The sequence below is a fragment of the Pristiophorus japonicus genome, chromosome 12, assembly GCF_044704955.1.
Source record: "Pristiophorus japonicus isolate sPriJap1 chromosome 12, sPriJap1.hap1, whole genome shotgun sequence".
Taxonomy (NCBI): Eukaryota; Metazoa; Chordata; class Chondrichthyes; family Pristiophoridae; genus Pristiophorus; species Pristiophorus japonicus.
In genome coordinates, this window is record NC_091988.1 from 140,917,476 (window position 1) to 140,940,209 (window position 22,734).

The 22,734-nt window shown below is 42.9% G+C and overlaps 1 protein-coding gene and 1 pseudogene across 6 annotated transcripts in view; one reads left to right on the forward strand and one right to left on the reverse strand.

Moving 5' to 3' along the window:
• Window positions 1–1,069: 1,069 nt before the first annotated feature.
• On the reverse strand, window positions 1,070–1,308 carry LOC139277738 (U2 spliceosomal RNA; annotated as a pseudogene).
• Window positions 1,309–7,816: 6,508 nt separating this feature from the next.
• Window positions 7,817–22,734, forward strand: part of LOC139277001 (fibronectin type III domain-containing protein 11-like) — a 117,422-nt gene continuing 102,504 nt past the window's right edge. Inside the window, exons 1-3 of one of the 6 annotated variants that reach the window (XM_070895005.1) lie at window positions 7,817–8,213; window positions 9,027–9,182; window positions 17,406–17,512. The gene's annotated coding sequence lies outside the window, so the exon portion shown is untranslated. Of the gene's footprint in view, window positions 8,214–9,026; window positions 9,183–10,183; window positions 10,690–17,405; window positions 17,513–21,172; window positions 22,148–22,734 lie in introns of those variants that run through there. The other 5 variants (XM_070895004.1, XR_011596009.1, XR_011596010.1 and 2 more) reach the window with 5 other exon arrangements.

The window sequence follows — 22,734 nt, forward strand, 5'->3', positions numbered from 1 at the left end:
TTAATTATAGCTTTTGCTGAAATGCGTATGTTTACTGCTGTGCCGTCTCCGATGTACAGTTCTGAGTCGATGCCGGCAGGATCGCTCCCTTGGCCGGACAGAAACACAGGAGCTCGATACTTGGATTCCATGCACCCCCCTGGTCTTCTTTCCAAGCTGAGCCCGGGGGGGGCAGGTAGAATCCAAGTGCCGAGCTCCTGTGCTTGTGTCGGCTGAGGGAGTGATTCTGCCGCTGGCCGGCCGGCACTTCACCGACCCGGTCCTGGATCCCTGTGAGCCGAGATTCCGTGGTAGGGTGGAGTCGCAATTTGCCCATTCTCAAAAACATTCTGTGGGAAAAATTAACTTCCCGAGTTATTTTCCAAGTTCCCTCTGCAAAAATCATCACCAATTTGTGTTTTAAATTGTCTTCTTCCCTCACTCCAATAACGCAGCGCCGATTTCCTTAAGTTAACGTAGAGTTTTTCTGAGCGGTACTTAAGGTCACTGTGCGCCGCCCTGAAATAAATCGGTGTTGGCGAAAATCGGTTAAAGGGCCAAAAATGGCGCGGAAATCAGTTTACACCCAGTCCTGCGCAAAAAAATTTGGCGTACAAAAAATCCACCGCTGACAGTCGCCGCCGACGTACAAACTTTGAGGAAAGCTGCAAAATCATGATTGCACCAAAAAAAACAGCGGACGCCAAAAAAACGGCACCCAATGGTGGTGAAAATAAAGCCCCTTATTTTTTTGTGCTCAAGGTGAGAGATGTTAATGCGAGGGAATAGAATTTTTCTTATGTCAGGTATGTAATATTTGCATCAAGCATTCCCAGGTTGACTCTGCTCAACAATGGGATAGATTTTCAACTTACTGCCTGGGCGTAATATTAGCATTGGAGATCGGTCATTTCTTTATAGAAACTGCTCGATTTTAATTTCCATTGATTTTACTAGAAATGAGAATTGGGTGTTTTTTTTTAATTCGTAGCCAATCGTTCCAATTCTTTGTCAAATCACAAACGCCAGAGGTCACCTTGGGCCCATTCAAGGATCACTCTGCGCCAATGCTCTTAGCCAAAAGGCCTAGAGCCACTGCACCGTTCCTGGAAGTACTGCAATACCAGGTTCGTGCCATGGAGGTGGATGGGTCAGGTCCCCCACACACCTCCATGGAGGTGGATGGGTCAAGCCACCCCACCCACCTCCTATTTCCAAAAAAGCAAGTATATACCTTCCTGATCCAGGGAGAACCACCTTGGGGTTATGGTGGTTACTCCCCTGTCAGGTCAGTTACGCATGATCTTAGCCAAAAGGCCGAGAAGCGATGAGAATTGGGTGTTACCAGAATGGCGGCTGATTTGCAATGTTGGTGTTACACTTGGGCGGTAAGTTGGAAATCCACCCCAATGTGTTTCAGCTCAACCTCAACCTCAGAAGAGCAATTGCTAATACACCAATGTGGCAATTTTTCAATTCTATCCTATGGTGCTCTAAGTAAGGCTCCCAATTAGAGCCAAATTGATGCCAAAATTGTGCTGAAGGTTTATGCTTACTAGGAACTGGATTGAGAATACTCCAAATCATTTCACAGCAAACAACTGAAGCTTTCCATCAGACTGGAAACCAGGTCCCAAAGATAAAAGATCTTTATAAAAATAACCTACAGCACTAGCCAGTTCCCCAAACTCTTTTTTGAAATGAATGGAGAGTGATCATTAGACAATAAAGTGCACCATCAGCTTTAATCAGCTCTTAATTTCTACAAAAAGCAGATTAGCAGACAAGGCAAAAGGAAGCACTATGCAGAAAGTGGCAATTTTAAAATTCACATGGTGCTGCTTTTGATCTGCTAAATTTGCCTTAGGAAAGCAAGCTTTATCTACACACTAAAGAGTAGATGTTCTGAGACCCCACTTTTAAAAATGTATTCACAGGATATGGGCATCACTGGCATTTATCGCCCATCCCGAATTGCCCTTGAGAAGATGGTGGAGTTTATCCGCCTTATTGAACCGCTGTAGCCTGTGTGGTGAAGGTACTCCCACAGTGCTGTTAGGGAGGAGGGGTTCCAGGATTTTGACCCAGTGACAATAAAGGAACAGTAATATATTTCCAAGTCAGAATGGTGTGTGGCTTGGAGGGGAACTTGGAGGTCATGGTGTTCCCATGCGTCTGCTGCCCTTGTCCTTCCAGGTGGTAGAGATTTGGGAGGTGCTGTCGAAGAAGCCTTGATGAGTTGTTGCAGCATGGTACTTGGCCTGATGCACACCCATATTGCACAATTACGAGCACACAGCATGCAATTTTCCTTTCTTTGATTTGAAAGTGCCCCTAATTTTCTGATCATTGCTAGTAGTGGGCCAGGTTACTTGCATGGGCTAGAATTCAAACAGTCACCGTGTTTACTCACTTTCGCCATCAATCTAATACAGGCTATTGATCTGAAATAAATTGTTATTTTGAATAAACACTTGCTGTTGAACATTCAAAATGAATATTCATTTACAAAGTCACATAACCTATTGGAAACTTGTTTATAAAACAACCAGGTCTTCTTCTTAAACTTGTTTATTCACTCCCAGCAATATTGATTTTGCAGAGATTAATGTTTGTTCTAGGGATTCTTTTTGACATCTTGGGTTACTTTATTAGTAATTTTTAATTCAGCACTTTATGATTCCACAGATTGAGTAGTTTAAAATCTGTTTTTCTTCAGTCACACGAGGAAAACAATTCTGAGCTGGTACTTGTGCAAAAAAATGGCTGGGCGTAATTTTCACTTTATTTGAAATTTAACATGGCAGTGTCACATTGTTTTTTTTTGAATTAATGGAAAGAACTATTAATAAAAGCAACATTGCAGAATATTGCTGATGAGAAACTGAAGAGAAAATGCTGGAAACAAACAGCAAGTCAGGCAGCATCTGTTGAGCAAATCTGTTATTAGTGTAAACAACAGAGTATAGTTTCCACTTGAGCGAGCAGCAGTACTGATCAGGTATTCATTTGCTGCAGTGACACAGCACCGTGGTTATTCATTGGATCAGTGCTTGTTGGAAAGAATATGTTTGTACTTCTGGCTACTGCAAAGTAATGTTTAATAATCCCTGATTAAGTCTCAGAAGGCCCATGTATAATTACTAATGGGAGGAAGAACGTAAACTGCACATTTACACATACACTCATTTACTGCTATACATTCTATGCTGTTTAACAGGATTGAGTGGGTAAATCTCTTACCTGCTGTCAGGGATCTTTCCACTAAGAATCAGTGTGTCTTTGTGGCTCAACAAGATTACAGCTACATGCAATCATTCTACTTAATGCTGTGTCTTTGCTGATGGTATTATGATTCTAGTATTTCCGTGGCACAAGCTCTTATCAGCTCGCTGTTTAGAACACAAATCTTAAAGCCCAATTTTAACCTGGAGAGGATATGGGCTGACGGAAGCCGAGGAGAGCGCCAAATTCAGCTCAGTAAGGTGAGGCCCAAGTGATTTTAACTTCAGTCTCCCATCTGTCTGCCCCTGGTCAGTTTCCCTCCTGAAACTGGCAGGAAACAGCAACTGGCCAGCGGGCGGGAGCAGATTGTCAGGCCGCAGGCACCGAAGGAACGGACCCTGGCACTTAGATGAGTTGCGGAGAAGGGTTTTCAGGAGGGTCCTCACTTTCGGAAAGAGTCCAGAAAAGGCCTAAATTTTCCTTGTAAAGTCCAGAGGAACATTCCACAATGGCTTTCCCACTCAGGCTACCAGTTAAAATAGCAGTCGGACCAAAGTGACATTGTCAGAGCCCGATCTGCATATTGAAAGGTCGACTTCAGGCCATCATTCTTGCTATCTGCTCAGAAGAGCAGGTTTAAACTCCAGACTGCATGGACGGAGCGTAAGTCTCCTAACAAATTTTAACTGCCCGCCATTTACAAACAGTATAAAAATCGTCCCTTAGTTTCTTGACTTTTTTAGTAACACTGATCCTTCCCAACTAAAATTCAGTGCTTGGCCAATTCATCTCGTACTGAACATTCATAACCATAAATTGACTCTCTTCTTCATGGACCAATTACATCATTATATCTACTATCCAGCACTGCTCTGGATGATTCAAGAAACTGAAGACAATGCCCATTAATTTAGGTAATTAAACACAGAAATTAAATTGTTAAGGATTTTTAAGTTGAAAAGTTAAAAATTCTAATTTTCCTTTTGGCCCGGAGTTTCTTGCAACGTTATGGCATAACCACAGCATAAGAGTGGAGCTGTGCTGTTTTTTCAGAGTAACCACGCATAACTGATTTACGTCAGTTTTTACTGCAAATTATTGCTGTGCATATATTTCTTTAATCATTTGTGCAGCTTTTGAAATATGTCTGCCAAAAATCTCTGCTGATCATTTACATAGTTCAACGCCCCCTCGCCAGGTAAAAGACTAACTTTCATGAATTTCCTGGATGAAAATGTATAATGCACTGCCTTAACATTTAGGCACAACACAGACAAAGTCACCCGATATTGGTGTAAATAAGATTTCTGGAGTTTGGTACTGATCATCAGAAAACTGAGTCTGTAGGTGGCACTGTATTTACATTTGTTTTACATCAGTTTTTTACGTTCCGGTGTAGGCAAATGAACTCCACAGGATGTTTGAGCATAAATTCCCAGTGGCAAAATTGGCACAGAAATTGGCATAACTTTTGGCGTCATTTCTGCACAAGTATGAGTCAGGAAATTCTGGCACTTTAAGTCTTAGTAGATAAAATTCATTAATAGTCAGATTCATTGGTAATTTGCAATCTGAGCTTCAGACAAGAATAAAAAAATTCATCCAGATTTGGGTTTTTGGGGCCCAAATTGTGCAATCTAAATCTGAAGCATTGCTATATTTGGGCAGATTTAGTATGGAATAAGTTTGCAGAATTTCTATATTGAGTATATTTAGCACTAACAAATATCACTTGATTTGCAGCAAATGCAGACTGAAGTCTGAACAAGAGAAAGTCTGAGATATTCAGGCTAATACAAAATATCAGAATCCAAATATTTTCGAATTTCTACTTTGGCTCAGAGTTCAACCCTCCTCACAGATAGTTTAACCAATGATTCCAAAACGTGCTAGACTTAAATGACATCCCCAATGATATAATATTTACAGAACCATATCTAACTCTATCATTGATAGTTGGATTCATTCTGTCCCTCAGTTCCATTTATGTTTCCTGCATGTCTAGAGGTACAATAACAAACATATCAATTGTTGTTATTCTGTCTGTAGTCCCTGGTCCTAGAAAAAATTACATTTATATAGCACCTTTCATGACCATCAGATGTCTCAAAGCCAGTGAGGTACCTTTTGGAGTGTAGTCATTGTGGTAATGTGTGAAACGCAGAAGCCATATCTAACTCTATCTATGGTAGATAAGCTCCCACAAACAGCAATGCGATAATGACCAGATAATCTTTTTTGTTATGTTGATTGAGGGATAAATATTGGCCAGGGCACTGGAGATAACTCCCCTGCTCTTCTTCTAAATAGTGCCATGGGATCTTTCATGTCCACCTGAGGGAGCAGACAGGTTTAATGGTCTCATCCAAAAGACAGCACCTCTGACTGTGCAGCACTCCCTCAGCACTGCACTGGAGTGTCAGCCTAGATTTATGTGCTCAAGTCCCTGGAGCAGACTTGAACCCACAACCTTCTGACTCAGAAGCAAGTGTGCTACCCACAGAGCCACAGCTGACACTCAAAAAGGTCAGTATAATAGTTCCATCTGTGCAGAGTGGCTGATGGCTATGGAAAATGTTTTTTGAATATTAAGAAGAAAAGAAAATTGTCCAGAAAAGGCACAAGAGGTGTCACTTTCCAATAGGCAATCTTTTGGTATAAGTGCTTAAGGTGTTCTTCTCACATGGGACCATGGAAGGAAGGCACATCTATTTTCCACTACAAAGTCAACTGGTTTCACACAAATATTCGATGCTATTTTCAAGTTATTCTTTATTTTTTGCACACTGGTACATCTCACTTTCTTTCTCTATGAGGCACGCAAGTCAATCAGATGTAATTAAAAAGGACAACTTGTATTTGCTACAGAAATTATTTCATTGAGGCCAGGCTAACACAAGATATTGAATAAATAGGTTATGTCACATGTTAGGGAGGATGTTTCCTCTGGCTGGGGAGTCTAGAACCAGGGGTCACAGTCTCAGGATAAGGGGCCGGCCATTTAGGACTGAGGTGAGGAGAAACTTCTTCACTCAGAGGGTGGTGAATCTCTGGAATTCTCTACCTCAGAGGGCTGTGGAGGCTCAGTCTTCGAGTATATTCAAGACAGAGATCGTCAGATTTTTGGATATTAAGGGAATGAAGGGATTATGGGGACAGAACAGGATAGTGGAGTTGAGGTAGAGGATCAGCCATGATCTCATTGATTGGCAGAACGGGCTCAAGGGGTCAAAAGGCCTACTCCTGCTCCTAATTCTTATGTTCCAATGTTAAATAATATTCCATCCCTCAGTTTCATCTATATTTTCTACATGTCTAGAGAGATTTTTTAAAAACTACATTGTGGGCAAAATCAGTGCAAATTATACCTTTCAAAATGTTTAGCAGAAAGAGAGATTAAATATAGCAGGTTTACTTTCTGATATTGATTAAACAGACTGTTCCACCAAAGCAGAGAGTAGGGTTTTGTAGTGAGGACCAAAAGTATAAAATAACTTATTATTTAACCATCTCTGTAATGGTACTCGGCGCAGTCTTGGACAACGTGGACCATTTCCATACCTCGGGAGCCTACTATCAGCAAGGACAGTCATCGATGACGAGGTCCAACATGGCCTCCAGTGCAGCCTTCGGCCGTCTGAGGAAGAGCGTGCTTGAAGATCAGGACCTCAAATCTGGCACAAAGCTTATGGTCTACAGAGCAGTAGTGATACCTGCTCTCCTATATGGCTCAGAGAAATGGACCATATACAGCAGGCATCTCAAAGTGCTGGAGAAGTACCACCAATGCTGCCTCCGCAAGATCCTACAACTCCACTGGTAGGATAGACACATCAACGTGTTCTCACTCAGGCCAACATCGCCAGCGGCGAAGCACTGACCACGCTTGACCAGCTCCGTTGGGCGGGCCACATTGTTCGTATGCCTGACACAAGACTCCCAAAGCAAGTGCTCTACTCAGGACTCCTACACGGCAAGCGGGCCCCAGGTGGGCAGAGGAAACATTTCAAGGACACTCTCAAAGCCTCCCTGATAAAGTGCAATATCCCCACCAGTACCTGGGAGTCCCTGGCCAAAGACCACCCTAAGTGGAGGAAGAGCATCTGGGAGGGCGCTGAGCATCTCGAGTCTCGTCGCTGAGAGCATGCAGAAATCAAGCGCAACAGCAGAAGGAGCAAACCAGACTCCCCACCCACATTTTCCTTCGACCACTGTCTGTCCCACCTGTGAGAGACTGTAATTCCTGCATTGGGCTGTACAGCCACCTGAGAACTCAATTTCAGAGTGGAAGCAAGTCTTCCTCGATTTCGAGGGACAGGCTATGATGATGATGATGATGATGATGATTCAGTGTTACCAAAGAGCTCGGGGTGGAAATTCAAAGCCGCCTGAAACGGGTCGCACCTACCGCTGTTGATGTGTTTTCACCGCAGTGGATGAGGTGACCTCTTGCTCAAAATTCAACTCTGTCATTTTTTTTGGAGTGGACCGGAAGTCGGTCATAATGGGAACGGTAGTGCGACGGTGAGCACACTAGAGGGGCGGAGTCTTCGCCGCTGTCAGTCAGCAGTGTAGCGCTGATGACATCATGACGCTTGTGCATCACCACGTCTCTCCCCTTCACTTAAAGGGGAGCGCCGCTGCGAGCTCTATGATTCTTTAAGTTCAGTCCATTGGGCCACCCAGGAGGGTTTCAGCCGGGCCAGCCGCCTGGGACACAAGAGGGGGGCGCCAGGCTGCCTGTCCGAACCGGGGGCATAATTGTCGGGCCGACCTGGCAGTCGGCCGACAAAATAAATAAAATGGCAGCCGCGGCAGTGTGCCCTCCCCTTGAATGGCCGCCGCACAGCCATGTCGCGCACACAGCGAACACAGTGCACCGACAGAAAAAACGGTCAGGGGCACTGCTCGGCGGCCCGAAGATTTTATCCCCTGAATATAGATTGCGGTGCGGGAGATCGCCGGTGTGTGCTTTGATGATGCACGTAGGAAGGGTCGGCAGCAGCGGGGTGAGAGTGGGGACCGCCGGAAAATTCACCCAGGAGAATTTCGCGATCGGTGGCCATTCGACTCCGCTGTGTGGCCGTTGCTTTTCAGCAGCAAGAGGCTTTTTCAGGAGGCTGAATTTCGGCCCCCTCATGTCTATCGAAGATGTCTCAATTTAGGATTGGTCAATCCAGAACTCCTCTTTATTTGAATAATGTGACAGTCCTGCCATAGTTTCCCTCCTTTAAGCTAATCCTTTTTCTGTTTCTGTTTGTGTGTTCTCGCTCCGATACACATAAATAAGTGATTCAATTGTACCCGCCCACTCAGAAGACATTACAAAAGCTCAATGGAAATTCCTCTGTGCATTACATTTATCTCACGGGCATCTTTGGGGCGCTTTGCTTGTTGGGTAAATGTATCTAGGGAGGAATTTTTGATTGGTTCACAATTAATGCAAATATTTTAAGAATTTCGAGATTCTTCTGCTATATATGCTACAGGATCTTAGCTAAAGAAGTCAAAGCAGCTTCTGATGTTTTTCCATTTTAATTAAAATACTATAAATAACGCTTCTGAACACAGTTAATATTTGACTGAAGGTAAATATAACAGGTTGTGTGAATGTTTGTATTTTCCTCCTTAACTATAGTTTACACACCTGTTTATTGTAATGTAAACCACATTGTTGCTAATCCCATAAAGTAGCCTTCATACTGGTAATTGCTGTAACATCAATGATCTAGCTCTATTATTAGAAGTAATCAGTGCTGAATGTGTAAAGTTAATTTATTATTGTCAAGTAACAAACATTTCCTTAACTGACTACCTTGCAGATTTTTAATTGGAGGCTCAAAGAGCCATACATCAGCTTAACGTCGGTGAGTTGTGTGGTGTATGTAGCACACAAATCACTGACTCCACACGGTCTGGTGTAAGTCTAACTGCTGTGACCTTCATCCTTTATTGTTCAGCTCCAGAGTGCCTCCCAGGTGTGGTGGTCAGCCTTATATAGTCCTTGTTACAGGTACTACCAGGGTTTCCCACCGCAGCGCCCTCTGTGCTGTGGCATAGTACTTATATTACATTTAAGGTACTGGGACGATACACACATCATTACATAACATCACCTTCCGCCCCCCCCCCCCCAACCTGGACGCAGGACAACGATACACACATCATTACATAACATCACACTTGTCCAACGGAAGGCAGGTGGGCATAGACAGTGCGTTAGTATGGTACATATTATCTGGTACATTAACTGGTTATTGACTGGTAGCGGAACCTTGATTTCCTTGTTAGCCATTATCATTAATTGTACTTCATCCATTATTTTACACAAATACAGTGGCCATTCAGCATAAAAAAGGTAATTCTTATTATAAATTCACTATCTCACATTAACATAGCTCATTTTAGACTCGCTCTGCCAAACAGAAGTCCTTTGTGGGGACCACCTCTTTGTAAGGCCCTTTTAAGACTCCCAGGTGCATTTCCTCTTTAAGGCGCCATCTTTGATGCAGGAGGATTCACGAGGCTTCTCCTTGGGCGCCGCCATCTTTGATGCTCTGCAGCTCTGACACGATGCCGCCGCCATCTTCTTCTCCGCCGCTCCGGATGCCCTCCGCCGTCGCAGCCTCCGCTCCCCTCCGCTGCCACCTGACTTGCCGCCTCTCCTGCGACCGTCGTGGCCTCTCCAGCGGCCGCACTTGCTGCGTCCCCGCGGCCTCCGTAGCGGCCTCCCCTGTGGCTGCCATGGCCGCCCATCGGTACCAGCTCCTCGGCGGGGCCCGCCCAACGACCTCTTCCTCTGTGGGGCCCCTCCGAACTGCCGGCCCCTGGATCCCTCAGCACCCCGCCCGCAGCGCCCCGCCGGCTCACCCCCCCCCCCCCCTCACTAGGCCCCTCTGTGCAGGGCTGCTTGCCTGTGGGGGCTGAGGCTGCAGGGTCTCTGTGTGAGGTCCGGGCCTGGGACTTGCCTGTGGGTGGATTGAGGCTGCAGCTCCAGCTCGGTCGGCGCTGCTCTCTGGGGACCCGGGGCATGGCAGCACCCCGGGGAGCAGCAGCCTGTGGAGGAATGAAGTCTTCCCAGCTCCCACGGACCGTCCCCATCCACCTCCGGCCGAGGAGTGTCGGCCCATCGCCTGCAATGACCCACAGAGGTAAAGCGTGCGTCTCGTCCCGGTGGGATACCTGCACCATCGCTCTGCCAAGAACAGGTATCAGTTCCCTGGTGTAGGTACGCAGCTTCGCCGTGACCGGGACCAGCTTGGGTCGTGCAGCTGGGTTAATCCACAGTTTATCAAAAGTTCTCCGACTCATCAATGACGGACCCGAGCCCGTGTCCACTTCCATACTCACAGGGACTCCGTTGATTTTTACTTCACTTATCACTGGGGGCGAATCGTCGGTGCACGTGTACAGTCCAAGCACCTCATCTTCTTCTACCTGCTCCTCGCTGAATGGTGGATCATCCCCCATCTCCTCAGCCACATGGTGAGTCCGATTTCTTTTACACATACGCTGAAGGTGGCCTTTAACGTGGCAGGTATTGCACGTGTACTCCGCAAACCTGCACCGGTGAGCCCCATGGCTTCCTCCACAACGCCAGCATGGTGCTGCTTGATTGGCCCCCCTCGGCGGACTCTGAGCTCCAGGATCCCGAGGTCCGTGCTCTCTGCCCTGGGCAGAGCCATGTTCTGCAGTTTTGTCCGTGGTGGGCGCTATCCTGTGGACAGTGCCTGCCGGGTTCGAGACTGTGTGGATCATTTGCTTGGTGCTGCAAGTCGAGGTCATATGTGCCCGGCTGATGGCGATGGCCTTTGTCAGAGTGACTGTGGGTTCCGTGGCTAGCAGCTTGTGAAGGAGGCCCTCGTGGCCAATCCTCATAACGAAAACATCCCGCAACACCTCGTCAAGGTGTGCCCCAAAATCACACGGCGCCGTGAGTCTCCTGAGGTCCGCAGCATATTTGGTGACATCCTGGCCCTCGGGTCTGCAGTGATGGTAAAATTTGTATCTGGCCTTGAGGATGCTCTCCTTCGGTTTCAACTGGTCACGAATGAGTTCAGTCAGCTCCTCGTATGACTTGTCCCTGGCGCTCCCGGGTGCCAGCAAATCCCTGACGAGACAGTAAACCTCATCTCCACAACTGGAGAGCAATATCGCCTTACGCTTCTCTCTCATCGCACGGAACTTTTTAAATGTATAATCACTGAGATAAAGAATATGGAGCAGTGTGCATCAGGTGTACATTTATTTGTTTTGTATTAGAATAATTTTTATGTTATTTATACAATGAAAGGAAGAAAAATTGGTTGAGACAGGCAAGAAAAGAGAAAAGGATGAAATTGTTAACATCGTAATCCTTTTTGAACTCAAATTCAAATATATTTTGGTTTAATGTTATAAAATGCATTTGGTTTTGTTTGGACAAAATATAAATATATAACATGACATTAAGAGCAATGATGTAATATAATGATGTAATGTAATATAACAGATAATTATAACTAATAGGAGATAAGGAGATATAAGGAGATCCAAGTTATGAATGACGAACAAATATCACATCTGAATTCCCGTTGTAGAGGAGTGTAGACCAACAGAAACCAGCAATAAACACCAGTGCAAGTCATCCCAATCTAAAAAACCGTTTAAAATTCACATATCAAACTCGCTCAATCGATCACAGTTCTCCTCGCTTACCTTAATTCTGAATATATGGAATCACATAGAAGTAACAACACAGAAGCAGGCCATTTGGAGCATCGTTCCATGCCAGCTTTTACCCTCCGTGCAATTTTTACATCTTTCACTGCCACAAATCCCCTTTAATTTTCGCCCCGCGAGCTTCATTACCCGCAGCAGCTTTATGGGGCGTTGCCGAATTTTCGCTCTGGGGCAAAAGCGGGTCGCTGCATACGGGTCGCTGATGTCATCATCGCCAGTGTGGCGGCCCAGGGTTCTCCCGGTCGGAGCGGGCGCTACCGGTTAGCGCCACCGCTAAACTCCCCTGGAGCTTCACAGACAAAATGTTGTCAGGGTGTGGTCCTCCAGAGAGACGTGGTGCTCTCCAAGAAGATAGTTTGGTGGAAATCAGTAGATGAATTTGTCATGAACACTAAGTGGCAGGAGTATAACAGACTGGATGGAATCCAAGAGTATAGTGCAAACATAAACAAACCTCTCGGCAGGTGTCTGTAACTGGAAGCTGCAGTTCTTTAGCCTTGAAGTCAGGCAGCTGAGAAAGGATCTTAACTAGAAGCATACAAGATATTGCGCACCATAAAGTAAATCCAGAGCATTCCTTCAAAGTTAGCCAAGATACCAGAACAAGTGAGCATAGGGCAAAACTAATGAAAGCTCAGTTTAGAAATGTCAAGAATTTTCTCATGCAAAGTGTGATCAATATAGTTTTATTTAATCGGCTTAGTGGAGGCAAAGCCTTTAAATTCATTCAATAGGTAGTTAGATAATGCGATGAGGGAATGTAACCTTGTTTTAAATGCTGGATGGATGAGTGAAAATTAGCTGAATGTCCCTCACTCCTTTATCTATATCTATCTTGCGGTCTTGTGAATTTTAGATACTGAAATTGCTACAGATTTGCTTCCTGGATTTGAGGTAGATTTGATAACCATATTCAACCTCTGAAAAGAAAAGAAATGAATGCCCCATTTATCTTAGTGATACTGCTAACGGCAATTCTGACTTTAACAGCAGCACTGTAATGTGCATTTGCTGGTGCCTCCAGATATAATAGCACCCTAAGTAACAACCTAAATATTGCTGCTGGAGGCAGATATCAATGGATTAAATGGGTCTGTCTAACCACATCAACCACGCTGAATGGGTTTGTGGTGGCCACAACAAACACTGTTATTAAAGCATGTGTTGAGATCAGTAAACATTATTATCTCTGCAATCTTCCAAAGGCTCAGGAGTCACCGTGACGGGCTGAGCCATTACTGGAATCCGAGGCTCAATTCCTTTGTGTGCTGAGTTAGCTCATCTCGACAGGAAGAGGGCGACAATTGGCCTCAGTGCCAAAAATAGTGCAGTACTAGCAACAATATCTTCAGTTGTAGAGCACTGGGCTATCAGTGAGAAAGAAAGAGGGAGAAGGGAAAGACAGAAAAAGAGAGGTAAACAAAAAAAGAGGGAGAGAAAGAAAGAATGAATTCTGCTGCTTGAGCTTCAACATTTTGCTAATTACATGTATGAAACCAAAGGGAAACAACGGGCCAAAATTTGCGGTCAGCTCATCTACACTTACACATGCCCACAGACTTTCTATGGGCTTTTGCACTGGAACTTACTGTAAATGAGAGGTCCTTTTCAGCATGGCGCACTGTACAGGGGATCTGGGGCATGTGTGAGCAGGACAAGCAAAAGCGTGTCTCTTCAAACAATCAACTTGAAGGATCCTTACTGTGGCATGCAGGAAGTATAAATTAGAATATTAAATTCAATTTAAAATCTTGTACAGAAAGCAAATTAAAGAGAGCAAAAGAAAGATGGGATTAGAAAAAGCGATAAAAGAGACAGAAAGAAAAAGTAAAAAAAAATAATTTTAAATTTTTTTTAAATATCCAACAATAATTAAAATCTGAAGGAATGAGACTCCACACGTGTCAAAGTTAATTTTCAGTGTCAGAAAGGTTGTTTGGCAGTAATGAAGACTGGTAAAAGGGCACTTACATTGAATTGGACCAGCCCTAACTTTTTCTTAAATAAGAAAAGAAAATACTGTAAATACTCAGCAGGTCAGGAAACATCTCTGGAGAAAGAAACAGAGATAATGTTTCAGGTTGATAAACAATATGGGCTCAATTTTCCACAAAGCTGTTTTTTTTGGCATACTCGAAGAGTTACGCCCGTTTTTTGAGGCCCAAATAGGGCAAAAAAAAATGTCAATTTCCCCATTTGATTTCTTCATTTTGCCGCTGCCTGGCCTGTTGTTTAGTTTTGGGAGGTGGAGCCCAAAATCTGCGCCACAAAGATCAGGTTGCCACGGTAACCACGGACACAATGCAGGCTAAGGCTAGAAAGTGAAACATACAGCCAGCTCACAGCAACCTGCACAAGCACATTACACATTGCAGCAACTTAACTCCATTAAATTATTAAAGTCTTCCCCTCACTCCCCCCCCAGCCCCTCCGGATGCCGGTCCCGAACCCCACACCTATCCCTGGACAAATGACCTCCCCACTCCCGATCCCCACACCTATCCCAGGCCGAATGGCCTCTTCCCCCTGGTCCCTGCACCTAACTATACCCAAAAGAGATCCCCCCCTCTCTCCCACTCTCTCATCTGCTGTGCTGATTTACTTACCTGCGCCGATTTTCTTAGCTCATCAGAAGGTTTTTTTTACAGAGGCCACATACACTGGCCTAAGAAGAATTGGGCTAAATCGGAGCTGGGCAAACTTGCCAAAATTGGCACGGGTGGCAGGTTACGCCCCCTTTGACTGAAAAAAAAACTAACCTCAAATAATCGTAACTAACTGAGTTACACTGTGCAAATTGATCGGGGAAACTTATAATTTTTAAACTTACGCCAAAAAAAGCAGCCTGCGCCAACAAAATGGCGCAAATAACTGGGGAAAATTGAGCCCAATATTAACTCTGTTTCTCGCTCCACAAAGCTGCCTGACCTGCTGAGTATTTCTAGCATCTTCTGTTTTTAAATCAGATTTCCAGCATACGCAGTATTTTGCTTTTGCTCTAATTTTTTCTGGCCAGTTTAGTTCACATCTATGAGGTAAGTACAGGAGCTTTATGCTGGTCAATGTATTTGAACGTTGAGTAAGACGGCGAGATACCATTATAGAGCAGCTTTTAGAGGAGCAGGGCATCTCGTACAGCAACTTCCTGATCTCTGCATTTAACTGCGTCAGTGTGGTCAGCAGAAGTTGTTGTCCGATTTCCATGTAAATAATGCTGAGCGCTGTTAGTCTCATTGTGTTTCTGCCACAAAATCTGGCTCTGTATTTTCACTCTAAATAGTTACTATAAAGAAACAGCTCACATTTCAGATAATTCATTCAATAATTTGCAGCTAGATATAAATAAAAAGACAAATAAATTAGGTTGAAATTCCAGCAGATATCAATAAGCAAAATGAATTCTTTACTATCCATTGGTTGTGCTGCTCCTGATCCGTCGCTATGCTCACTGTGGTGCATTTTAATTATTTTTCCAACAAATTGTAATGTCAGTTTACCACTGGAGAATCGGGGAGCACGACGGTTTAACGTATGTTGTTTGTTGCCAATAGTGCCATTGCAGCCAATTGACCAGAGAGCAGTTGGAACGCATCGGAGGTGCTAATCTCGTGTCAGAATTGTAGAAGCTGGCAAGGAAGCAAAGCCAATAATCTGATTCTTGGCTGATTCTCAGTGGATTACATTTAATAGGAATCTGCCTGAATTCGTAAGAGTGAAGGTTGCTGGCTGGGGATGAAGCAGTAGAAATGGCAGGCTAATGAAAAGTTCCAGGAAACATGGTTGCACAACTAATAAAAATTGAAAATAATGAGATGGGCTGTGAGAGGGACTCTTCAAGGGACACTTAATTTAATTTTTCAACAGCAGATATATAGAGATTATAAAGCAAGTCCATCTCTTTCATACCTTTCAGCTCCTTTAAAACAAAGTTGTAGAATGATAAGTGAGGAGGACATTTCAGGTGGACATTCATTTTGAAGTTTAATCTAGAAAGAGCTGTCGAGTAAGCTGTCTATTATTTCTCCCTAGCTCTATCTTATCGCTTTGTGCAGCATTCTATTTCTGTTCCATTAGTTGTATTGCAGTAATTTGATCTGCTCTGCTGACAAGCTACAGTTAGATAGTGCTTCGTCCATAAGATGCTCAAACGGTTCCATGCGCCTTTTTTTTCTGGAAGAATGATGTTTTTGCATGCACCTTCTTTTAAAATAAACCAATTATATCAAATAAATTTATAAGCTTTCTCTGAAAGTAAACAGTAACTCATGCTGTAAATTGCAAATTTATTGTTGAGTTCAATTTAAAACAATGTTAAAAAGAAAGACTTGCATTTCTATAGTGCCTTTCATCACCTCAGGACGTCCCAAATCCCAAAGCGCTTTACAGCCAATTAAGTACTTTTGAAGAGTGGTCACTGTTGTAATGTAGGAAACACTAAAAGCACTAATCATTGATATTCTGTACAATATCTGAAGAGTAATGCCAGTAAAACTAACAGTTCCTGTAAGACGAATAAGGTCATTAATCCTGTGCATGTTGCTTCAACTAATTATTTGATTATTCACATCAGTGAGAACATTTTTGTTCTTGGGTAAAATCTACACAAAGTTAAGCAAGATCATACCTTTACAGAAAGGAAGATATAGAGTGTAATGTGTTTGTTATGCTTAAGCTATCTGACCAGGTGCACTATAAATCCAAAACCCATAACACTGCTCTTACTGATAAAACAATATTGCTCCTGAATTTGCTTTAGCAGCGTTTGTCACCCTTAAGTACAAAATATGTTTTTGTGTGGCAAGTTGCTGAAAGTACGAGGTGATCATGGCGCACTGAGTGAAGCAAGGGATCTGGGACCTGAGCAAACAGGGCAAGCAATAGGGTGTCTCCTTAACCACTGAGATTTAAGGGATTGGGAAACAAACAGCAGAAGGACTGAGAAGGAGGGTGCATTAAAGAGGGTGACTTCACTGTCAAATCAGGTACAAGAAGAGAAATAAATAGAGGGATTAAGAGAGAGAGAAAAAAAGAGACATTTATTTAGACATTTTTAAAAATCTCCCCAAAAAATTTAAAACCAGAAGGAATGAGACTTGACACTTGTAATAATTAATTTTCGGGCCTTTAGCGGTTGATTGACAGTCATTAACATTTATCATAGCATTAAAAGGGTACTTACACTTGTAATGACAAGACTTAACTTTCTGTGGCATGTTTCATGGGAAATTTATGGGCAAATACAGCAAGTTTCTAAAATAAAATGGGGAGGCTAAGGGTGTGATGCCCTTCTAGTCAATGGAGGAGTTGCGCAACTCGGCCAGCAACCGTTAGATATTCACATTTATCCTTGCATTTATACTTCGCCTGAAGTTGTTGTCCCATTTACGCATAAATAATGGAGAGCTCCATGAGCTTTCTGTCCCAGTCAAAAAGGATACACTAATATAGACTGATTCCAGCTCCGTGTGCTTTCTTCACAGGACAAGAGGACAACAGTTTGGCAAATAGCTGAAGGGTTATTAGCACTGGAGCACCATTGATCATCACCTAACCCAGTGCAGAAACACATACAAGATTGAGGTATTTGGTAAGAATCACTTTGAAAGCAAAAAGAGAGAGAAAAAAGATGGGTGAGGGGGATATGGGAGGGAGAGGGATGGGGAAGTGGGGAGGAAGATTTCAAAATATAAAGTTCTGATTTACAAACAACTTTAGGAGGTTCCAACTATTTTAAACAGTTAAAAGGCCATAACATCTTCATAAATACATCGCCCCCAATTTATTACACGCTATCGGTCCAAATTTTAAAACTTCTAAAAGACCTCAATTTTTTAATCAGGATGTAGGCCTTTTTAAATTTAAGAGATCCCTCTTTCATATAAATTCAAGAAGTCCCAATTTTTTCAAAAATGTAAGGGGTTTGACACATTTTTAAAAATCAACTTAGGTGAAGTGAAAAATCATGAGGGGAAGAAAAAACACTGGTAAGAGTTAGCAGAATTTTATCAGAAGTCTGCATGGACTTAAGCCAGTTTTTTTTTATCATAAACTCGAAGCTACTGAGTTAGCACCTAACATCATGTAGCATTTAAACGTACACCTGTCACAGCATCACCCAAAGGTGTAAAAGGTATTAAAGCTAAATGAGGATACTCTTAAAATGAGAAATGCGATAAGCAGCAGTTGGCTTCAATGCATTTTACATTTTTATAGATAATAGACAGGTCTAGTTCCCTCCAACAAAACAGCAGGAAAATGTGTTGCAATTTACACAGGTTTTTTATCTATCACTTGAGCCCAATAGTGTAACTTTATGAAGAAATAGTTAATCAATTGTATTTGCACCTATCTCCTTGGCAGTTACATAGAATTACACAGAATATACATCACAGAAACAGGCCGTTTGGACCAATTAGTCCATGCCGGTGTTTATGCTGCACACGAGCCTCCTCCTATGCCTCTTCATCTCACGCTATCAGCATAACCTTCTATTCTTTTCTCCCTCAGTGTTTATCTAGCTTCCCCTTAAATGCATCTATGCTCTCCGCCTCAACTATTCCTTGTGGTAGTGAATTCCACATTCTAACCACACTCTGGGTAAAGAAGTTTTCTCCGCATTTATTAGTGGCTAGCTTATATTCATGGCCCTTAGTTTAGGTTTCCCCCACAAGTGGAAACATTTTCTCTACGCCTACCCTAACAAACCATTTCATAATCTTAAAGACCTCTGTCAGGTCACCCTTCTCTTTTCTAGAGAAAAGAGTCCCAACCTGTTCAATCTTTCCTGATATGGTATAACCTCTCAGTTCTGGTATCATTCTTGTAAAAAAAAATTGCAGCTTCTCCAGTGCTTCTTTATCCTTTTTATAATATGGAAACCAAGACTGTGCAAATAGTCTGTGTGATCTAACCTATGTTCTATACAAGTGCAACGGAACTTCTCTGCTTTTTAATTCTATCCCACTTCACATTTGTCTATATTGAAATTAATTTACCAATTCCATGCCTATTCTGTAAGTTTATTAATGTCTTCTTGTATTTTCTCGCAGTCTCCTCAGTATTGTCTCTCTCCACCCTCAATTTGGTGTCATCGCAAATTTAGAAATTATACTTCTGATTCCACAGTCCAAATCGTTTATGCAAATGGTCAACAATAGTCTTCCCAGCATCGATCCTTGTGGAACACCACTTCCCACATTTTGCTCGTCTGAGTAAATACCCTTAACCCCTACTCTCTATTTTCTGTTTCGTAGCCTGCTTACTATCCATTCTGCTATATGTCTCCTGACTCCACATGCGCTGACCTTACTCATGAGTCTACTGTGCAGCACCTTATCAAAAACCTTTTTAAAATCCAAATATATTACATCTACTACATTCCCCATGTCTACTCTTTCTATTACTTCTTCAGAGAATTCAGTAAGGTTGGTCAAACATGACCTTCCCTTTTGAAGTCTGTGCTGACTACTCTTTTTTATTATATTTTTGGTTTCGGGATGTTTTTCTAATGCATCTTTGAGTAAAGGTTCCATTATCTTTCTGACTACCAATGTTAAGCTACTTGGTCCATCTCTCTTTTTAAATATAGGAATCACATTAGTTGTCTGCCAATCCTCTGGCACTATTTCCTTTTCTAAAGAATTATTATATATATATATATATATATATATATATTAGTGTCTTAATAATCTCTTCCCAAGCTGCTTTGAATATGCGCGGTGGCTACACAGACCACCATCCTTGTGTTCAGCTGTGGTTTGCAGCTAATCTTCATCCAACTGCTTGCTGAGGCCTTTGTTGATCACAATATTGTGAGCATTTACAACTGTTACTCTGCAGGTCTTTTCAGGTACCCCAGACAGGCCAACGCTTTTGAAACTGTTGCTTCAGCATACCAAATGTGTACTCTATTAGTATTCTTGTGCACACATGCATGGCTGTAATTGTTCTGTGATATTGTGTAGTGGCGGCATAAATTATGATTGCATTACGTAGTCTATATCACTGAGAGGCAACCTCTCACCTAAAGCTAAGCAATCTCCTCGGGATAAAAGAAACGTGAGCTCTCGTGGAAGCAACGATTCATCTGTAATATATTCCTGTGAGCACCGCACACCATCTATACATTGATTGAATAATAGCCCTGCCTATTTCTCATTGCCTCAGATGGTAGTGCACAACGATGGCTATCCATTGCAGCAGCTTCCAATCAAGAGAAGATTCTGATTCCTCTGCTGCTGCTATCTGAGTGTAGCTGACATTTAAATAGAATACCGCAGGATAATACAGTTCTTCAGTGACTTTCTTGATGGAACAATGCACGACATCTGGGTGACCGTATGATTGCCTAGAATCAACCTATTGCGTAGAAGGTGAATTTACTGGAATTGTAAACTGTTTGTTTCTCCAGATCTCCCACTATCAATTAGTGCACCTTAATAACGGTCTCCAAACCAACCCCGGTCCTGTTGATACATTGCTTTTCTGCCATGCCCAGGCAGCTGACTTAGTTATGGTACCCTCACTGCAAGAGATGGTGCCTGATGTGAATTCTATGCCTCCTAAATACTCTGTGCTTTCAGGGCATCTTTCTCTCCCCCTTTTTTTTGCTAGTTACTCCAATACCCAAAAAACATCTGCACTCACTATTTCCATTTGGTGAGCAAACAAAAACCAAGCTCACCAGCATAGACTGAACTTCTGAGAAAATAAACACTAAGGGGGAGAAATTCGGCTGCTTAGAGCCTCCCATTAACGCCTGTTGTGTAACTGTCCACCACCATTCATGATGGGTTGTGGCAAGACTGCAGAGCTTTGAACAATTAATTGTAGGATGGCTTAGCTCTGTCTGTCGCACGCTGCTTCTGCTGTTTAGCATGTATACAGTCCTGTGTTGCAGCTTCACCAGGTTGGCAGCTCATTTTTAGGTACGCCTTGTGCTGCTCCTGGTATAGTCTTCATTAATTGCTACATTAATTGACCAAATGCCTTTAACATGTTTAATTCTACTTTCGCCCAATTTCCATTTCAATTTCACAGCAACTTGTAGACATCAGAGAAAAATATGGCGCAATGCTAACATCAGTATTCTATGAGTTAGAATTATTTTCTCCAAGACTTGCACAGCTTTTAATAATTACTTCTGTTGTAGAGAGAAAACCTTCTTGAACAGAAATTGAATATTTGAATATTTTAGTTTGGCTAAGGGCAAGATAATTAAAAAAAAAATCTTTCTCTTGTCACTCAGACCACACTTTCCTCTGCTTGCTCAGAGTGGGATTACAGAAGTCATAAAGAAGGCCATAGTCCTTCCAGATCATTCCAACTTCCCAGCTGTTCCAATCTCCATGACAACAAGCAGTCTCCAGGAGATGAAAAGTAACAATGGTTAAATGAATGGAACAGGATATTCCACAGCAATTATGCTGCTTCAAAGGTGTCAATGGGTCAAGCAGAGGCAAGAGGCTTCTCAGTGATCGCACCAGAAGGGCCATGAGACATTATCCATTCAAAGTAGGTAATCATGACAGACTAATGTCATACATCATATTTCCTATTATTGCTGCCACAGCAACACTGGACACTAACATGTTACTAGTAATCAGCATTACTCAAGGCTAGCAGATGGCGTTATTAATTAAAATCTCCTTTCCAGAGTGGAATCAATTGCCTGGTGATCGATTCAATCTGTGCTCCATCAAATGTAATTTTTTTTTCCTAAACATGACCTTCTGGCAATACTGCTCCACAGAAAGATGGCCCTGTTCCGCTGCTGCAGTTGTCCAAGATCTGCAATTATAAGAACATAAGAAATAGGAGCAGGAGTAGGCTATTTAGCTCCGCCATTTAATAAGATCGTGGCTGATCTGATCATGGACTCAGCTCCACTTCTATGCCCGCTCCCCATAACCCTTCACTCCCTTATCATTCAAAAATCTGTCTATCTCCACCTTAAATATATTCAATAACCCAGCGCTCTGGGGCAGAGAATTCCATAGATTTACAATCCTCTGAGAGTAGAAATTCCTCCTTATCTCAGTTTTAAATGGACGACCACTTATTCTGAGACTATGCCCCTTAGTTCTAGATTCCTCCATGAGTGGAAACATCCTCTCTGCATTTACCTTGTCGACTTGAAATGGTAATGGCAGAAGTTAGAAAAAGGTTAGTCTAGATAAGGTATGATTGGTGGGATAATTGCCAGCTGCCATAGGAGACAGAGAGAAGAAAAATTACATAAGATCGGGGGGTGGGGGGGGCGGGGGGTGGTGGAGGGAGCCAAATATGGGCAGAGGTTACGGTCTGAAATTGTTGAACTCGATGTTGAGTCCAGAAGGCTGTAAAGTGCCTAAACGAAAGATGAGGTGCTGTTCCTCGAGCTTACGTTGAGCTTCATTGAAACAGTGTAGGAGGCTGAGGACAGAGATATCAGAGTGGGAGTGGAGCGGGGAATTAAATTGACAGGCGATCGGAAGCTCGGGGTCACACTTACGGACTGAACGGAGGTGTTCTGCAGGGCGGTCACCCAATCTGCGTTGAGACCACATCGTGAGTAGCGAATACAGTATAATAAATTGAAAGAAGTACAAGTAAAATGATTTTTCACCTGGAAGGAGTATTTGAGGCTCTGGACAGTGGGAAGGGAGGAGGTAAAAGGGCAGGTGTTGCATCTCCTGTTTTTATTTTAGATTCCAGCATCCACAGTATTTTGCTTTTGTATTACTGTTTAATTCACTGCCACTTCTCTTCTAGGAATGTCCATCTTGAAGAAGTTCTGCTCTTCCCTCAGACGGAATTTCCATTTGTCTC